Raw genomic sequence first — 21,404 nt, 5'->3', positions numbered from 1 at the left:
ACAAAATGTTACTAAACAGTTGGTGCCCTTTGACCTTTATTCAGCTAGGTCTATATCCAGAAGACAAAGAAAAGATGAAAAGATCCTACAAAATATTTACAGGAGCTCTTTTTGTGAGGGCAAAAATAAACAAAAAATTTGAAAACTCAGGGGATATTCATCAATTGGGAATGGCTGAACACGCTGTGATAAATTAACAATTGCTTTTCTTTTTTATTTTTTAATGTTTATTTATTTATTTTTAGTTTTCAACATTCATTTACACAAAATTTTGAGTTCCAAATTTTCTCCCCATCTCTCCCCTCCCCCCACCCCATAATGCCTTGCATTCTGATTACTCCTTCCCTCAATCTGCCCTCCCTTCTATTACACCCCTCCCATTCCTAATCCCCATCTTCTCTCTTTTCTTGTAGGACAAGATAGATTTCTATACCCCATTACCCGTATTTCTTCGTTCCCAGTTGTATGCAAAAGCAATTCTTACCATTCATTCCTACAACTCTAAGTTACAACTTCTCTCCCTTGCTCCCTCCCCACTCATCCTCACTGAGAAAGCAAACAATTCAATATAGGCTATATTTGTGTAGTTTTGCAAAAGACTTTCATAATAGTCATGTTGTGTAAGACTAACTATATTTCCCTCCATCCTATCCTGCCCCCCTATTTATTCTATTCTCTCTTTAGACCTTTTCCCTCCCCAAAAGTGTTTACTTCTAATTACTCCCTCCTCCCATTTTCCCTCCCTTCTATCATCCCCCCACCCCACTTTTCCCTTTTCCCTAATTTCCTGTAGTATAAGCTAGATTTTCATACCAAATTGAGTGAGCATGTTATTTCCTCCTTAAGTCATATGTGATGAGAGTAAGCTCCACTTGTTCCCTCTCACCTCCTCCCTTTTCTCCTCCACTGAAAAAGATTTTTTTTTTTGCCTTTTTTATGAGAGATAATTTGCCCCATTCCATCTCTCCCTGTGGGGGACCTTCTACAGGTCTGTCTTTCTACTCTGCCATCTTGGCTCTGCTCCCCCCACAATTGTGTTTTTTTTTAAAAAGAGTAAATAGATTATTTCAAAGAGCTTTGAAAAGATTTGTATTAACTGATTTTGTTGTTGCTCAGTCATTTCAGTTGTGTCTGACTCTTCATGATCCTTTTCGCGGTTTCGTAGTAAAGATACTGGAGCAGTTTCCCATTTCCTTGTCCAGCTCATTCTACAGATAAGGAAACTGAGGCAATCAAGGTTAAGTGACTTGCTCAGGGTCACACATCTAGCAAGTGCCTAAGGCTGGATTTGAACTCAGATCTTTCTAACTCTAGGCCCAGAACTCTATCCACTGTGCTGCCCATATGAACTGACACAGAGAAAAATAAGCATGATAATTTACAGTGTCAAATCAATATTATAAAACTGAACAATTTTTAAGACATAAACTTTTGAATAATAAAATAAACTGAACCAGTAGAACAATTTATATAATAAAAACACTACTATAATGACAAATTTAAACATTGTAAGAAATATAATCTGCACAGAGGTTGGATTGAGACTGATTAATCAAATGAATAGGTTAGTTCCCATCAGTAGCAAATCCTGCAGAGTGATCATAAGCAGGACAGATGAAAATTATTTTGGAGAAGGCTGAAGATTATAGATTCTGATGCACTGGTGGAGAGGTGAGCCATAAGAAGCAGTAGGGATGTCTAAATCTCTGAGGAAGGAAGAAAGGAAAAGAGGAAGATGACAGTGCGAAGTTTCAAAGAATGAACGAGAGGATTCATAGTTAATATTATATTTTAGGAAAATAAGATGCTAAGCCATACATTATGAAGCAATGGATGTATTTGAGAGCACAATGAGATAAATTATCAGAGAAATATAGGGAAATCAAAATTGGACGAGATCTCAGAGCCTAGATTCTAGTACAATCCATAATTATGTTGTGTCTGATATAAGACTGTCTGATGCATAGGGAAGAATACAGTACCCTTTCACATGTGGTATCCTAGATTCAAGACAAATTAAGTTTAATTTCCTTTATGTTGCATTTCCATATCACCAGTCAGTAAAGATCATCACTGTTGTTCTTTGGGATAATCATTAGGCCGAACAGAATCTTCAGTTATCCAAGGGCAATACAATTTTCATTAACATACTAGCCTAGCTAAAGAACCAAATTGAAATAACGTATTTCAATTACTTATTTATGTATTCATTTCTTTTTGAGACTAGGTTTCCCTATCAAAGACTACTCATAGGTCCAGTTGCACTACTGATCACATAGGTACTTTCACCTGCTCTTCTTCCAAACTGCACTGGTTTACCCCTCTACAGGAATCATGATGGCCCCTCTTCTGTCCCCACACTCAACCTCCCAGGAGCTCACCACATTGGTGCTGGACTTAAGTGCAGACCTCCAATCAACTGAACACATTATAGCTCAGCAGTATCAATTATAGGTGTGAGCCTCTATGTCAAGATTAAATCATTTTAGGAACATTTTCAGCACTAAGCTTTTGATATTATTTTTTTTTATTTTATCCTTAATTAACCCAACAATTCACTTAACTGAAAAATTGTCATAACCTCTTCAGTTGGTGAGATAATTTGTGCTCACTTTATCTCCTCATAAAATCAGAGCAAGAAGAAGGAAGGGATGCTTTGCACACACGTTGTTCTTGGTCATGAGGTGCTGGGGTATTCCAGTGCCGGGAAGGAAAAGTTTGTCAGCTTCTCTCTTTCAAAGCAAAATGTTTAAGTAATTTTAAAAGTTTATTTTTCAGGTTTTAGAAGTAGAAAATTTATCCTTTGGGGAACTTTTGGTGCAGCTAAGGAGGAAGTATTCTCATTTGAATTTTCTCCATTTTATCTGAGCCTATGCTTGAAAAGTAAAAAGAAAAATGTGACTTAAAATGTATTATTCCTGTGATTTAATATTTATCTTACTTATTCTCACTTTTAGATCCCCATTTGATTTCAATAAGCTTGGTACATTTCCCGAATTGGCTTAAACAAAAGGCAGGCATGTTCCTCTGTCAGGTTTCCCCCTGTCCTCACACCTCTACTTTTAATTAAAATACTGACAGCAAGGGAAAAGGGAACCAAAATATGAAGGCAATTACGTACAGAAAAACATATTTCACCAGAGCATAATCTATTAGCACTTTCTGGACTATCTAATCATCTGACAGGCTTAAAGGGAAGAATGATGGGAATTTCAAATCACTCTTTGTACCCAGAGGGGGAAAGAAGAAGCTTCATGCTTTGTAGAGTAAAGAAACCATAATGCAAACACATGAAGAAAGGATCCTTATGTCATGAAAATCTATAGCCAAAGTATGATATGTTAAGTACTTGTTCTACTTAGCCTTCATAGAAGAAACTCCTGAGAGGCTGGCTATTTTATTTTTGGATAGTGCCAGTTATTAAAATGTTTCTCTTTATACTGAAAGAAAATTCTTTCTCTTTGCTCACATTGTTATCATCTCTATACTATAACATATTATTATCTCTATACTATAATATATAATAATCTCTATACTATGATACTATACTATAATGTTTCTTTGCTCCAAAATATTTCTAGCTCTAGTCTCCCTCTTGAGCTCCAGTCAATAATCACAAACTGCCTAGTGGACATTTCAAATAGGCTGACCTACAGTGTGCTCAGTTGATTGGGTTCTGCAATTAAGTCCAGCTCCAATGTGGTGAGCTATTAGGAGGTTAACTGAGAGCAGAGGAGGTGCCGGCATGATGCCAGTAGAGGGGCGAACCATCTCAGGTTGAAAAAAGAGCAGATAATGTGATCAGTAGTGGAATTGGGTCTGAGTAGTCATTGATCCTTCAGCATGATAAGATGGGGAAGCCTAGTATTAAAAACAAAGAAATGAATAGTTAATTAAGTAATTAAAATACATTATTTCATGTCTAAAACAGAACTTATTTTTTTTCCATTCCTTTCTCCCTCTCCATTCCCCCACATCCAAACTTTCCTATTTCTTTTAAGGGCAACACCATTCTTCCAATATGAAACCTTAGTATCATTCTCAACTCATGTGCATTGACCACTCATATCCACTCAATTGCCAAAACTTGTCATTTCAACTTCCACACCATTTATTACATTTGTTCCCTCCTGCCTAGTGGTTAAATGGTACACTGGATAGAAATTTAGGCCTGGAGTCAGGAATACCTGAATTCAAACCCAGCTTCTGACGCTTACTAACTGTGTGACCCTAGGCAAATCACTGAAACCTGTTTTGTCTCAGTTTCTCATCTATTTAGATGAACTGGCGAAGGAAATGGCAAACTAATTTAGTATCTTTGCCAAAATAACTAAAATAGGGTCATGAACAATCAGACACAATTTGAAACAACTAAGTAATGACAACACAAGAACAACCTCCCTACTCACATGACCATGTAGTCATAACCATAGTTCAGGCAATCATCATTTATTACAAAAAGAAAATAATTTCTTTATTGGTTCCCTAAGCTTAAGTGCCTCCTGATCCCAATGTATCATCCACACAGGTGCCAAAATCTGTCCATGTCACTCCACTACTAAATAAACTCCAGTGACTTCCTGTGACGTGAAGGGTCACGTATAAAATCCTCTGCTTAACATTTACTAAAACACTTCATAATCTGACCCATCTTTCCTTTCCAGGCTTATTATGCATTACTCCCCTACATGCACCCCTTGGTCAAGTCAAATTGGCCTTTATATGATTCTTTGTGTATGTTGTTGTTCAGTTGTTTCAGTCATGTCTGATTCTTCATAACCCCAATTGGGATTTCCTTAATAAAGATACTGAAGTGGTTTGCCATTTGATTCTCCAGCTCATTTCACCACTGGAAACTGAGGCAAACATGATTAAATAACTTGCCTAAGATCACACAACTGGTTGGTGCATGAGGCCAGATTTGAACTCAGGAAGTCTTCCTGACTTCAGTGTTGGCACACTATCCATTGTGCCACCTACTTGCCCCATTCATTACATGCTCCTCTTCATTTCCTAAATCATGCCGTTACACTGGCTATTAATCCTGAAATTTACTCCCTCATGACCTGCACTTCTTATAATTCTTAGTTCCATTAAGACTTATTTCAAGTAGCCCCTTCTATATTAAGACTTTTTTTGATTCACCTCACCCAAGATTTTCTTTCCCTAAATTTATCTTATATCTATTTTGTACATACATTATATCTTCCTCCACTATATTGTAACCTCTTTAAGGGAAGGAATTATTTTACTTTTGCCTTTGCATCCCCAGTACCTACTATAGTGCTTGACACATAGTAGGCACTTAATAAATGTTCTTTGATAGATTTGCATACATTGCTCCCAGTTTCTCCCCTGCCCCCATCCCAAGTGGAAAATACCTACTCCAATTTCTACACATAGGCTTTCAAATAAATTAAGGCACTTATCATGTCCCACCCACCCAACCTCTACTCCTAGCTAAAATCCCTAGTTCTTTTTACCATTCTTCTTAAGGCAAAGTTTTTAAGGTTCTTTTCTATGATGGTAACCCCACATCCTTTGTCTGGATTTGAGGTTCACTGAGTCATCAACATTTGCTTAAAATATCTAGATTATTTTTTGCTATGAAGCATAGTCCAGGATTGGTAACAGAGGCTCAAGCAACTGGTGCTTATTAATTAATTGCTAAATTAATTAATTAACAGAAGAATGAACAGATGAACATATATCCTAACATATTCCGGACTTTGAAATGCTGCCACATGCTATTCAAATTATACAAGTTGACCTACATAAGTAAAATAAGATATCTCACCAGAAAATAATTATGTACAGAAAATTATACATATATTTCATCATACTCTGTTAACACTTTTTGGTCTACCAAAAGATATAAAAGAGAGTAATTACCATTCAAGTCCTATTCTCCATATACACAGGAAAATGTGTCGTACCTCTCTGTGTATTACACTTATCCTCATATAATAATATTACAAGAAGTACTTTTATATTTATATCTTCAATTCATATAAAAATAGAATTTTAGAATTAGGAAGGACTATAGTTGCCTAACCTCTCCCTCCTGAGAGCATAGTAGTGTGGAAGGAGAGTCAGATTTGGAGTCAAAGTATCTGATTTTTAAATCTTACATCTGTTACTTAATATCTGTGTAACCTTGGCAAATTATTTAAATTCTCTTGATCTCAGTTTCCTCATCCAAAAAAGTGGTTGGTCCACATTACCCCTAATGTTCCTTCTCATTCACAATCATAATGTCATACATCTAAAACTGGAAGAGACTTCAGAGTCCATCTATTCTAATCCCATCATTTTAAAGATGAGGAAAATGAAGCATAAAAACTTAAGTAATTTTCCTGAGGTCATGAAGATAAAAATCAAAGGTAGATTTGAATCCAGGTCAATTGTTTCAAAGCCAGTTCTCTTTCAATAGTCTAAAAACCCTATGATTCTTCAAGTAGAATCCCTGGACAGGAAAAATCCAGTCCTACTTGAATATTTCATGGGATAAAGAATTTACAACTCTACAAAATAGCCTTTGTCATTTTCAAACTTAAATGTCATTAAATCCTTCATATAGAGTAATAATCTGCCTCCCTAAAATTTTAATACATTGGTTCAAATTTTGCCATCTGAGTTACATAAAAAAAAAAAATTATGAACTCTTCCCTATGGCAGACAACTGAAGACAATCATCATGTCTCCAGTAATATTCTTTTATCAAGGTCATATATAACCAGCTCCCTTATCTCCCCTAATGCATTATTTCCATATCTTTTCTGCTACAAACACCTCATTCTATCAATATTCTTTAAAAAAATGATACCCCAAAATTAATACAGTACTCCAGTTATGGTCTGAGTGGGCAGAAGACATCATCTCCATTACTCTGGCCACTCCTTTTTCATTAAGGCAGTCAAATGTCTACATTCACTTTTAGAATATTTACAATATACTTGTATCATACTGAACATGTGGTCAACATGAATGATTTAGTCCTTTTTTGTCCACATGAACTGCTTCCAAAGATTGGAAAGGTTCAGGAAATTTCACATGAACTGTTTCCATTGGTTTTGAAAATAATAAAACCAATGCAGCTAAAATTTGAAGAGAACAAAGGGAAAGGGAAAAAAAATTCCTTGCAAAAAGTTTCTCTCTTGTTGCCTTGATAAAGACAATCTGGAGATCTTCCTGCTGTTGTGCAATTAATTCTATTGGGACTGAGGACATAGTCGGTATTCAGCATATGTTGATGTGCCTCCCTTTTTTAAAACTCCTTTCGCTTTAATAAATTCCAATATCATGATGATGAATCAGACAAAAAATGTTAAATTGGTACATTTTGTTTTCAAAGGAAGTAGTTCTACAAAATACAAAGCCCATTACTGTTTTGAAAATAAACTAGAGGTCATTGCCTTTGTTCAGCTCCTTGCTAAATCTCAGGCCCACTGCTTTTGCTTCAATAAAGCTCCCAATGGCTACAGAGGTCTAAGTGAATTCATTCACATTTTGAACCAGCTCTCCTGCTCGGGGTCTAGGCCCGAGCCCCCTGGATCCCCCTGACCCATGGGCCTCTAATCTGTGGGCCCTGAAGGAAGGAGACTGGAGACAAGATGATCCAGGCAACAACTCTTTATTCAGCTGAGGGTTAGGGTTTATAAAGTCTGATCCACCAATCACATACATGCTGAGCTCATCCCATTACTTCACCATCTCATGACTATTCTACATCCTTACACCCGCAGTAAGGAAGGAAGCTTATCTTGTTGCTGCAGCTAGTTCCTGGGTTTCCAGGCTCACTTGTAACTTTACTGTACAGGACATTGGTATCTGCAGGAACATCAGGTTCCAGGGTCACACAGAGCTTCTGCCAGGGTGTGTGTCAGCACCATTCCCATGGGAACAGGCTTTGCCTCTGACTTGCACCCCCTGGGACCCTCTGGGCCCCTTACACTCTCCCATTGCTCTCTTTTCAACATAATGATGCTGAAACTAAGGACTTCAAATATTAATTAGACTTGGATGATCTTCTCCTAGCCACTGGGAGACACAGTAGATAAATAATATAGCCTCTGTAGTGCGCCAACATGCATCTATCACATTTTCAGTCAACTCCTCCCGAAGTAGATAGACAAGAAACCCATGTGTAGATCTTGCATCATCATCAGAATATATGGATGTTCTACATATTGAACCTTTCAGATTCAACAGATGTTCCTCGTGCACTGTTTCTACCTGAAAGTTACCTGAGCCTCCTTGAACAGGAGAGGGGCCAGTTGGATATGGTGCCTGACTTCCAAGGAGGTACTAAAGATGAACATTTCTGTCCCTCAGACCTTCTCTTCCTAGTGACTTTGAAGTGCAGAAGAAAGGATCTGCAAATGAGAGGCAACTCCATTCCATGCTTAGTCTTGGAAGCCATAAGGATTCCCAAGCACAGCTAGGTGTGTCCCCAAATGAACTCACCTGAGTGGTGCCTGGTTAGCTGCTGTGCTTATTGTAAAAATACATTCCTTAGAAGGAAGTGGGGAACAGTTCCACATTATTCTAGAGTGGAAAGATGACATTCAGAACACTGTATCCAGTTCTATATGCCAACAATTAGAATCATAGTTTTATATGTCTAGAACAAGAAAGGACCTTAGAATTTACTTAATCCCCTGATTTTACAAATATGAAAACTGAACCCTTTTGAGAGGTTACATTCTTGACACAATGTCAGCCACGATGTTAATTGGCAGGACCAGGATTCCAATTCAGAGACTGAAACTTCTAGTTCAGTGTACTGGGACTTTGACAATGAGGGACATATCTAGAGTAACATCAATAAACTCAGGACATAAAGGAACAAGGAACTAGAGATCCCATATAATAAATTGTTGATAAAAATGGAGACATTTAGCATTTATTTAAAAAAATATTCAAAAGTACAACTGTAAGATGAGGCTCTAGAATCAATCTTGTTCTAAAGGACACATACACATATACATGTACACACATATCTTTCCTTGAAGAATTATCAGATAGAAGACAAAACAAGATAAACATGCTAAAATAAAAATAACAACAGAAAGAAATTCATAGTCAAATTCTTGTCATGTGGCACAAACCACACAACAATATTTCAAAATGAAACTAGACAGTGTCACTATCATCATACTTTAAGGTAAGAAGAAAGTTTTCCTAAAAGTGTTAAATCTTTACTTTACATCTTGAGGAAAGTTCGGGATTGAATGAATGGAGAAGAGGGGGGAAAACTTCAGGAGAAATCAGCCTGAACAAAGAATAAATATGTCAGCTGATTAGAACTGAGGATCTCTGTGGGTGAGAGAGAATTTTAGATGGGCAAGGGGGAGCAAGAAGTTATTGACATACAGAGGAGTTTGAAGTTTATAGGAATCCAACTTCACAGAACAAATCCTCTTAATAAAAGTATTTGTCTTATAAAACTTGGACTCAATTAAAAGACCATACCCAAGGACCTAGAAGGCTACTTATAAATGATAGGGAGCTATGCTGATATCTAATTGAAAGGGGTAAAGGAGATTTGGGACACAATTCAAAAATATAGTCATATAACTATTATAGTAATTCTTATGACCAGTGATGATAGCAGATTTCTGAATACAAAGAGTCATGGATAAGTAGACAAGTAATTCCTAGGCAGTTTTTAGGTAATGATTAGAGAGAGAGAGAGAGAGAGAGAGAGAGAGAGAGACAGACAGAGAGACAGAGAGAGAGAGAGAGAGAGACAGACAGACAGACAGACAGACAAAGAGAGAGACAGAGAGAAGTCGTAGTAGTAGTAGTTGCCAAGCCTAGAGGCCTGTATTGGGCTACCCGAGTCTTTCTTACCTGTCCAGGTCTTCGGCTGGCCACGCCGGATGCACGTATGAGAGAAAGGACGTTCCAGAGTCAAACAGGGGTTGAGCTTTATTACAGGGTTTCGGTTACAAGTGCAGGGGGTCTTCTTTCTTAGGACGAAGAGGGGGAGATTTCCTAAGAAGGCTAAGCTTAAGGGATTGGAAGTAGAAGTACAAGCGGGGAGAGAGGGGGAGGGGAGAGAGGAAAGAAAAGAAGCGGAGCCCTACTTTTCTCTTTGGCTCCACATGTGCTAAGAGAGCTTTTAAGCTTCCTCAATCCTACTTAATCTTCAGCCACACAGTTTGCATCTCAATACCATGCTGTTAGGTAACTAGGTGTGCTCCAATCCGGGACGACCTCGAGGGCAGGGAGACTCCACCCATCACGTATCTCCCCGGGGAGAGGCGGAAATACCCAAGCTAGCTGAGCTAGCTCAGTCTGACCTTTTCGAATCCCCGCTGTTCATGGAGGGCCTCGTAAGACTCTAAGATTTAGAAGTCCCACTTTTACCCGCCCGAGACTGTCCACACGGATTTGAGCTTCCAGTCCCAACAAGTAGTAGTAGTAGTAGTAGTAGTAGTAGTAGTAGTAGTAGTAGTAGTAGTAGCAATGCTAATTAACAACTCTTGCTTAGTTATTTGTTAGAAACTAAAATGGTAGTTTAATAATTCTTCCTATGACAACTTAAGAAAGTAAATACATTTCTTTTTGATCAAGTCTTTTTCATTAAAGCCAACAGGTTAAGCAATTATTCAGAAATAACTTGGTGAAATTAGACTTAAAAGTTCAGGTGTTTCAAATCCCATTTTGATGACTGATTTTTCTAGCTTAGTTCTACATACCATCCACATTCACCAGACTACATGACTTTTTCATTTTTTTTTATGAACAAGTAATGGATTTCACCATGTTACAAGGAACACTATTAGAGGACTTGCCTACATTGGTAAGATCACAGATAGACTAAACTAAAAAAAAATAAATAAATAAATCCAACATGAAACACTACGGACCTGACTAACTTGTCTCACATAAGTAGTTTGGTCTCCTACTCATAATCCACCTATAGCCATAAATTCTTCAGGCATGATATTGCATTTACAAAAGGAGGGATGGGGGAGACTTCTAAACTTAATTTGAGCATGCTAAAATCTTTCCTTGTAAAAATAAATCATCTGGGATTGATGAATGTAAAATTTAAGTGGAACTTTTCCCTCCTTCTTTCTGTTAATGCTTTAATGATTTGTCTTTTGGTTATTTTGTGCAAGGAGTAACTTCCTTAATTGAAGGATGAAAGGAAAAGTATTTATTTGCGTGTATAAATGTCTGTTTTTGCTATATCATAGCATAAAGTTATTGAACATGATTGAAGTGAATGTCCAGTCAGAACTGCAAATGATTCTTTCTTGGCTATATATGGACTAGTGGGGGAAACAAGATTGAATAGAAAAATGTCAATTTTCCTTTGCTATCCTATCTTATTGTGATATCATTGGCCCATTAAAAAAAGACATCTGTGATAATAAAAAATAAAAAAAAGGAAAATAAATTAGAAAGAATAGAAATAAGTGAATCTGTCCATACATGAAAAATATTATCTATATAAGACCTAAGGGCAGACTTGTTTGTAATGTAGATAAGTTAGAAACTTTTCCAATAAGATTAGTAGTGAACCAAGGAAGCCCATTATCAACATTACTATTCAAGGAAAATTTATTTAAAATAGTTATTAACAATATAAAATACTTGGGAGTCTACCTGGCAACACACACATAGAAACAATATGAATACAATTTTTAAAACACATTGCATACAAAGACAGATCTAAATAGTTGGAGAAATATGGATTGCTCATAAGCAAACCAAATTAATATAAAATTGGCAAGACTATCTGAATTAATTTAATTTTCAGTGCCATGTCAATCAAATTACCAAAGAATTATTTTATAAAGCTGGATAAATACTAATAAAGTTAATATGAGGGGGTAAAAGATCAAGAGTATCGAGGGAATCAATTAAAAAAAAAACACACACAGGGGCTGAGCCAACATGGCAGACTAGAAAGACACACTTACGAAGGGTCCTACCCACAGCCCATAAAATACCTATAAAGAAGGACTCTCAACAAATTTTGGAGCAGCAGAAGTAGAGAACAAAAGAGTGGAGGAGATTTGCAGCCCACAGTGACCTGAAAGGCCCATGGAAATGTCGGTTGCCCCAGACTCAGAGTCAAGTGCAGAGCCTAGCCCAGCCCAGCCTTGGCCAAGCAGCGTGGCGAGATCAGACTCTGGGAGGAAGACACCTCAGGGCAGAATTTCCAGTTGCAGTAGTGGGTCCTCAGCTCCCTCAACCCACAGGCCCCAAAGGTCAGTGACAGTGTTTAATCAGCAGGCCAGGAAGGGAGAAGGGCTTTCCCATAGCTCCAGCATCAGGCAGTAGCCACAGAGCCTGCACAGCAGCCTGTTCTGAAGCTCCATTGTTGGAGCATAAAAACCCCTGGGGACATTGAAGAACTTAGTCTTACCTCAGCCCTGGGTGGAGGCCCTGGGAGAGCTGGTCTTTGTCTGACACTGAATGGTGGCCCTGCCCATCCAGCTTATCTGAAAACTAGCCCCCAGTGCTGACTTAGCAGAAATGGAGGCCAAGTGGCTGTGAAGAGGTATCTGCTAAGATTCTGGGCACAAAAATCCCTCTCTGCATCCAGACCAATACATGCTTGATTGTGCCACCTTGGAGGAACTGAGATCTCACAGATTCCCAGGGTATACCCTACTCTTGACAAAGGACCCAAAAGTCAAGTAACTGGTTGGGAAAATGCTCCAAAAAAGGGAAAAAAAGTAAGACCATAGAAGGCTACTTTCTTGGTGAACCGCATATCTCCTCCCATCCTTTCAGACGAGGAAGAACAATGCTTACCCTCAGGGAAAGACATAGAAGTCAAGGCTTCTGTATCCCAAAAACTCAAAATAAATATTCAGTGGGCTTAGGCTATGAAAGAGTTCAAAAAGGATTTTGAAAATCAAGTTAGAGAGGTGAAGGAAAAACTGGGAAGAGAAATGAGAGAGATGCAAGAGAAGCATCAAAAGCAGGTCAAATACCTTGCTAAAGGCGACCCAAAAAAATGCTGAGGAAAATAACACCTTGAAAAATAGACTAACTCAATTGGCAAAAGAGGTTCAAAAAGCAAATGAGGAGAAGAATGCTTTAAAAGCAGAATTAGCCAAATGGAAAAGGAGGTTCAAAAGGTCACTGAAGAAAATAGTTCTTTCAAAATTAGAATGGAACAGATGGAGGCTAATGACTTTATGAGAAAGCAAGAAATCACAAAACAAAACAAAAGAATGACAAAATGGAAGATAATGTGAACTATCTCATTGGAAAAAACAACTGACCTGGAAAATAGATCCAGGAGAGAAAATTTAAAATTTATGGGACTACCTGAAAGCCATGATCAAAAAAACGAGCCTAGACATCATCTTTCATGAAATTATCAAGGAAAATTTCCCTGAGATTCTAGAACCAGAGGGCAGAATTAGTATTCAAGGAATCCACCAATCACCACCAGAAAGAGATCCAAAAAGAGAAACTCCTAGGAACATTGTGGCCAAATTCCAGAGTTCCCAGGTCAAGGAGAAAATATTGAAAGCAGCTAGAAAGAAACAATTCAAGTATTATGGAAATATAATCAGGATAACACAAGTTCTAGCAGCTTCTACATTAAGGAATTGAAAGGCATGGAATATGATATTCCAGAAGTCAAAGGAACTAGGACTAAAACCAAGAATCACCTACCCAGCAAAACTGAGTATAATACTTCAGGGGAAAAAATGGTCTTTCAATGAAATAGAGGACTTCCAAGCATTCTTGAAGAAAAGACCAGAGCTGAAAAAAAAATTGACCTTCAAACACAAGAATGAAGAGAAGCATGAAAAGGTAAACAGCAAAGAGAAGTCCTAAGGGACTTACTAAAGTTGAGGTGTTTACATTCCTACACGGAAAGACAATGTTTGTAACTCTTGAAACTTTTCAGTGTCTGGATAGTTGGTAGGATTACACACACACACACACACACACACACACACACACACACACCACAGAGTGAGATGAATAGGATGGGATCATATCTTTAAAAAAATGAAATTAACCAGTGAGTGAGAAATATATTGGGAGGAGAAAAGGAGAAATGGAATGGGGCAAATTATCTTTCATAAAAGAAGCAAGCAAAAGACTTTTCAGTGGAGGGAAAAAGAGGGGAGGTGAGAGAAAAACATGAAGCTTACTCTCATCACATTCAACTAAAGGAAGGAATAAAATGCACAATCATTTTGGTATGAAAACCTATCTTACAATACAGGAAAGTGGGGCAGAAGGGGATAGGAGGGGTGGGGGTGATAATGGAGGGGAGGGCAATGGGAGGAGGGAGCAATTTGAGGTCAACACTCTTGGGGAGGGATAGGATCCAAAGAAAGAATAGAAGAAACGGGGGGCAGGATGGGATGGAGGGAAATATAGTTAGTCTTACACAACATGACTCTTACAGAAGTCATTTGCAAAACTACAGAGATATGGCCTATATTGAATTGCTTGCTTCCCAAAAGGAATGGGTGGGGAGAGAGGGATGAAGAGAAGTTGGATGTCAAAGTTTTAGGAACAACTGTCGAGTATTGTTCTCACTACTAGGAAATAAGAAATATAGGCAATGGGGTATAGAAAGATATCTGGCCCTACAGGACAAAAGAGAAGAAGGGAAGGGAGGGATGTTAGAAAAGAGGGCAGATCAGTGATAGGGGCAATTAGAATGCTCAGCCTTTTGGGGAAGGAGGAGGGGAGAAATGGGGAGAAAATTTGGAACCCAAAATTTTGTGAAAATGAATGTTAAAAGTTTAATAAATAAATTTAATAAAAAAACATAAAAGAAGGGGGATAAGCACTAGGAGATCTCATTATAATAGACTGCAATTGTCAAAAATGATTTAGTACTGGATAGAAAAATAGCGAGGTTGATCAGTAGAATAGATTAAATACACAATATGTACAAGAAAATTGAAAGAGTGAACTAGTGTCTGAGAAACCCAATGAACTTAGCTATAGGTACAGGAATTTCAATCAAAAAAATGTTGGGGAAATAGGAAAGAAATTTGGCAGAAACTTGATGGAGACCAACATCTCATACCATATCCCAAGATAAACTCAAAAGGTTGACATCATGAGAAAATTAGTGCAATAAAGAAGAAATTACTTGTTAGATCCATGGATAGGTGAAGAATTCATGACCAAATAAGAGAAAGAAAGATTCACATGAGAAAAGATGAAAAATTTAGAATACATAATAAAAAAAAAAGATTTTGCACACAAAACCAATGTAATTATTGTTCCTCACAACAGCCCTGAAAGTTAGATGCTATTATTATCACTATGTTACATTTGGGAATACTGAGGCAAACAAGTTAAATGATTTACCAAGAGTCACACAAATAAAATGTCTTCAAGATTCAATTTGAACTTAGATCTTCCTAACTACAAGCCTAGCATTCTGTTCACTGCGTCACTAACAGCTTCATACTTCAGTACATTGTTGATGAAGCAATAACCCGGCCAATTCAATCTAGAAAGAAATTTGGACTTATGCTCTAAAAGCTTTTACACTGCACACATTCTGATTCAGCAATATTGCTTTTAAGTTTACATCTCAAAGTGATAAATACGTACAAAAATATAGCAGAATTTTTTGTAGTGGCAAAGGATTGGAATCCAAGGATATATTTATCAATTTTGGAATGGCTGGATAGATTACAGCATATGAATTTGAAAATCTTGCACAGTTGAAATCCTTATAATGTTGTTTTTACTGTGTACAGTGTTCTCCTGGATGTACTAACTTCACTTTGCATGAATTCATATAAGCTCTCCCAAGTGCTTCTGAAACCATTCTGCTACTCGTTTCTTGTAGCATAACAGTATTCCACAATGATCATATACCACAACTTATTTGGCCATTCCACAGCTGATGAGTATTCCCTTTATTTCCAATTCTTTGCCACCACAAAAAGAGTTGCTACAAATATTTTTTGGGATAGAAACAGGGCCTTTTCCCTTTTCTTTGATCCCTTTGGGAAACAAATGTAGTGGTATTACTGGCTCAAAGGGTATACACTCTGTAGCTGTTTGGGCATAGTTCAAGATTATTCTCTAGAATGGTTGTACTAGTTCACAACTCCACCATCATTGTATCAGTGTCCCCAACTTTTAGACATCCTCTGCAGCATTTGTCTTTTTTTTCTTTTCTGTCTTCTTAGCCAATCTGATTGGTGTCAGGTTATGCCTCAGGGTTTTTTTGAACTTACATTTCTCTAATCACTAGTGATTAAGAGCATTTTTATGTGACTATTGATAGCTTTAATTTTGTCTTCTTAAAACTACCTATTCATGTGCTTTGACCAATTATCAGCTGGTAAACGGCTCTTATCTTTATAAATTTGGCTTGTTTCCCTATATATTTCAGAAAATTAGGAGTTTATTAGAAAAAACTGTATAATTTTCCATTTTCCTTATAATTGTGGCTGCACTGGTTTTATTTATGCAAAATCATTTTTTTTAGATTTTAAATTACCTATTTTATTTCTTTGAATCTCTTCCTTCTCATGTTTGGTTATAAACTCTTCCCATATCAATACCTGATAGGTACATTTTCCATGCTTCCCTGATTTACTTATGCTATTACCTTTATATCTCAATAATGTATCCATTTAGACCTTATATTGGTGTAGAGTGTGAAATGTTGATCTGTGAATAGTTTCTAGCAAACTTCTTTCCAGTTTTCCCAGCAATTTTTGTCAAATATTGATATCTTATCCCAAATGCTTGAATCTTTTGGTTTATCAAATATTAGATAACTATGATAATTTATTGGTATTTATTGTGCACATAATGTATTTAACTGATTCATTACTCTGTTTCTTAACCAGTACCAGATAGTTTTGCAATATAGTTTGAAGCCTAGAAATTCTGGGCTTTTTTCCTTCACATTTTTTTCCATTGAATCCTTTGAAATTCCTGACCTTTAGGTCTTTTAGATGAATTTTGTCACTATTTTCTAGCTCTATAAAATATTTTTTGAAAATTTGATCAGTATGACACTAAATTAATAAATTAACTTAGGTAGAATTGTCATTTTTATTATACTGACTGAGCCAATCCATGAGCAATTAATATTTCTCCAACTCTTTGGATCTGTATCAATTTGTGTGAAAAATTTATTTGTAATTGTACAAAATCTCGATTAATAATCTCTGGATTTCTCTTGGCAGGTAGATTCCCAAGTATTTTATATTGTCTGCCACTATTTTAAATGGAATTGCTCCATCTCTTGCTTCTGGAGTTTTTGGTAGTTGAAGATATATGTGCATTTATTCTGTATCCTAAAACTTTACTGAAGTTATTGCTTCAACTAGTTTTTAGTTGCTTCTCTATGGTTCTCTAAGTATACTATCCTATCATCTGCAAAGAATGACCATCTTGTTTCCAAACTGCTCATTTTTATTCCTTCAACTGTTTTTTTCTCTTGTTGCTATAGTATTTCCAGTACAACATTCAGCAATAGTGATAATAGTCATCCTTGTTTCACCCATGATCTTACTGGGAAGGCTTCAAGCTTTCCGGGGATGCACACATTGATAATGAGGTTGATGCACACATTGCCAGAGCTAGTTCATTGTTTGGGAGGCTTTGAAGAAAAGTACACGAGAAAAGAAGTATTAGACTGACTACCAAACTGAAGAGCTACAGAGCCGTTGTGCTGACCTCATTGTTGTACCCCTTTGAAACATGGACAGTCTGGCAGCACCATGCCAGGAAACTGAATCACTTCCATTTGAACTGTTTTGGGAAGATTCTGAAGATTATGTAGTAGGATAAGGTCCCAGACACTGAGGATCTTACTGAAACTAAACCACCTAACATTCAAACTCTGCTTCATAGAGTGCAACTTTGATGGGCTGGCCATGTTATTTGAAAGCAAATCATATGCTTGCCAAAAAGGCTATTTTATGCAGAACTTGCATGAGGCAGAAGATCACATGGTGATCAGAAGAAGTGATTCAAGCACACTCTCAAAGTCTCAAGAAATTTGGAATTGTATGACATGGGAACACTGGCACAGGACTGCTCAACATGGCATGCCCACATCTGAAAAGGTTCTGTGCTCTATGAGCAAAGCAGAATTGAAACAGCTCAAAGGAAACATAGGATTCACAAATTTGGTGTATCCACTGCAAATGTTCACACAGACTATCTCTGCCCAACCTGTGGGAGAACATTCTGAGCTCATGTTGTTCTGATCTGCCACAGTTGGACATACTGAGACTTGACTTTATCATGGTGATGTCATTTTGGTCCTCTTCAAGAATGAAGGACAACAACCACCAAGCAGTAGCTATAATGCTTGCTTTTGGTATTATATGGATACTATTTATAATTTTATAATTGATTCCTTTGCTTTCCAGTGATTTTAATAGGAAAAATTGTGTTTTATCTTCATTCCTAATAGAAGTGTCGCCTGGTCATAGTGTAAAATCTTTGTGATATATTACTATAATCTACTTGCTTGAATTTTATTTATTAGGTTTTTTTTCTGTTTTTGCTCTTCCTTCTTGTAGCACCAATGTGATATTCACAGCACTTACTGTGACCTGGTTCAATTCTGAATCATGAAATACAACAGACTCTCCACATGGAAAACAGAATCAAAACGTTTATTCAGATACCAGAAAGCCAAATCTATTGTAGTAACAAAAATCTATACATAATAGCAATGCAGAGGACAATACCATCCCCAAGCCTTCCCTCTGCTAGGCTTTCCACAACCAACTCCCTTAAACAAATCACAAGCATGCTCCTCACAGAAAATCAAAAACAAGCTCTCTCACTCATGCTAACCATCTACCTGCTTTCCTGAATCCCTGATCAATTTCTTCTCAGTTCTGCTCTAGCTCCACCTCTTTCTGTTCCACATTTCCTCTTCTACCCATTCAGCAAACTCTTCAGACTTCCATGTAACCCAGGCAGATCACATGGACCTATTAATGAATGGGAAACATCTTTCCATTTGAATTACCATTACACTGATTTAGGCATCAAAACCATATTTGTGTCATAAAAGTAATTTGTAAATGCCTTCCTTACTTCTCTTTTCAAATAGTTCAGATAGCATTGGGACTCATATTTCCTTAAATATTTGGTAAAATTAATTTGTGAATACATTTGGTCCTGGGGATATTTTTTTCTTATGGAACTCACTGATGGTTTAATCAATTTCTTTTCCTAAAATAAAATTAATTATTCTGTTTTCTGTTAATCTGCGCATATTTTCATAAAGATTCATCCATTTCACTTAGATAACAAAATTTACTGGCATGTAGTTAGGCAAAATAACTCCTAATAATTTCTGTAATTTCATTTTTATTGGTGGTTCATTCACCTTTCTATTTTTGATGAAAGTAATTTATTTTCTTTTACAAATCAAATCAACAAAATACTTATCTATTTTATAGGGTTTTTTTTTCACAAAAGCAGATTCTAGTTTTATTTATTCATTCAATGCCTTTTTACTTTCTATTTCATTAACATCTCCTTTGATTTGCGGGATTTCTATGTTGGTATTTAACTGGGTATTTTAACTTGTTTTTCCTAATTCTTTTAGTTGCCTGATCAATTCTCTTTCTCTTTTACCAATGTACATATTTAGAGATAGAAAATTTCCCCTAATTACTACTTTAGCTCTATCCCACAAATTTTGGGTGTTGCCTTATATTTGTCATTCGATTCATTCTTTGTCTCATTCATTCTTTAGGATTCATTTTTTTCTTTTCCAATTATTTTTAATTTATGTTTCTATGTGCCTTTATTAAATATAATTTTATTACAGTGTTTAAAAGGTCTGCTTTTCTGAATTTGACTGTGAAGTTTTATGCCCTAATGCATGGTCAATTATTGTGAAAGGGCCATGCATAACTGGGAGAAAAATATATACTCTTTTCTTTTCACATTCAGATTTTCTTTTACTGAGATTTGCCATATATAACTTTTCTTACGTACTATAAATCTCCTTGATTTTTTTATTTATTTTATGATTGGATTTATTTAGTTCTGAGAGAGGAAAGTTTAATTAACCCTACTAGTATAGTTTTACTCTCTATTTCCTTTAAGAACTTAGATGTTATATTATTTGTTGCACATATGTTTATTATTAGTATTACTTCATTATCCTTGGTGTCTTTTAGCAAGATGTAGTTTCTCTGCTTATTGATTTTAATTTGGTCTATTTTTGCTTTTGCTTGGTCTGAAATCATGATCATTATCCTTGACTCTTTTATTTTTTGCTTCATTTGAATTGTAATAGTTTATGCAATAGATCCCTATTCTAATTATCTGTCTCTCTGTTTCAAGTATGAATTTTGTAAACAATATATTGGTGAATTGTGCTTTCCATACCTTTTTACAATCCTCTTCTGTTTTATTTGTAAGTTCATCCCATTCCCATTCCCAGGCATGATTACTAACTATGCATTTACCTCCATCCTCTTTTCTTCTGTTTATCCTCCTTGCTCTTTTTATATTCTGTTCCTCTAAAACTTGTCTTCACTCTGATCACTGCTTTATCCGCCTTGCTTTTTTTCACCCTCTTCCTTTACTTTATACCCTTCTCCTTCTAGTGCCCTGTTGGCAAGTTAGATTTCTATTCCCAATTGGTTATATGTGTGTATATACACATGTGCACGTGTGTGTATATATGCATGCATGTATGTATATATATTCACTTCTGAGTCAATTTGGATATGAGCTAGCTCCAAGCTTTCCCCACTCACTAACTCATCATCATCTTTATCTCCATTGTAAAAAGTTCTTCATTTCACATCTTTTATGTGAGATAATTTCCCCATCTTTCCACTCCCTTCTTTCTTCTCTCATGTCATCCCTTTTTCTCACCTATCCATTTTTTTTACATCATATCAATATAATTGATACAATCCTACACCTTCTTTCTATGTAGAATCCTTCTAACTGCCCTAATAATGATAAAGTTCTTACAAGTTAGATGTATCATCTTCTCATATAGAAAGCTAAACATTTTAACCATTTTGAGTCCTTTATGATTCCTCTTTCATATTTACCTTTTTATGCTTCTTGAGTATTGCATTTGAAAGTCAATTTTCTATTCAGCTCTAGTCTTTTCATCAAGAATGCTTGAAAGTACTCTATTCATTAAATATCATATAATTGAGGATTATATTTAGTTTTGATGGATAGGTTATTCTTAGTTGTGATGTCAACTCTTTTGTTTTCCTCTCCTTTAAGACAGCAGCTGCTAAATCTTCTGTGATCTTTAATTTGGTTCCATATTTGAATGATATCTTTCTGACTGTTTGATGCAGTTTTCTCCTTGACCTGGGAGTTCTAGTACTAGGCAATAATGTTCCTGAGAATTTATATTTTGGATCTCTTTCATGTGATGATTGTTGAATTCTTTCAGTTTCTGTTTTATC

This window comes from Notamacropus eugenii, chromosome 1, assembly GCF_028372415.1.
Source record: "Notamacropus eugenii isolate mMacEug1 chromosome 1, mMacEug1.pri_v2, whole genome shotgun sequence".
Lineage (NCBI taxonomy): Eukaryota > Metazoa > Chordata > Mammalia > Diprotodontia > Macropodidae > Notamacropus > Notamacropus eugenii.
The sequence above is the reverse complement of the archived record's forward strand: the minus strand, read 5'-3'. Positions refer to the sequence as shown.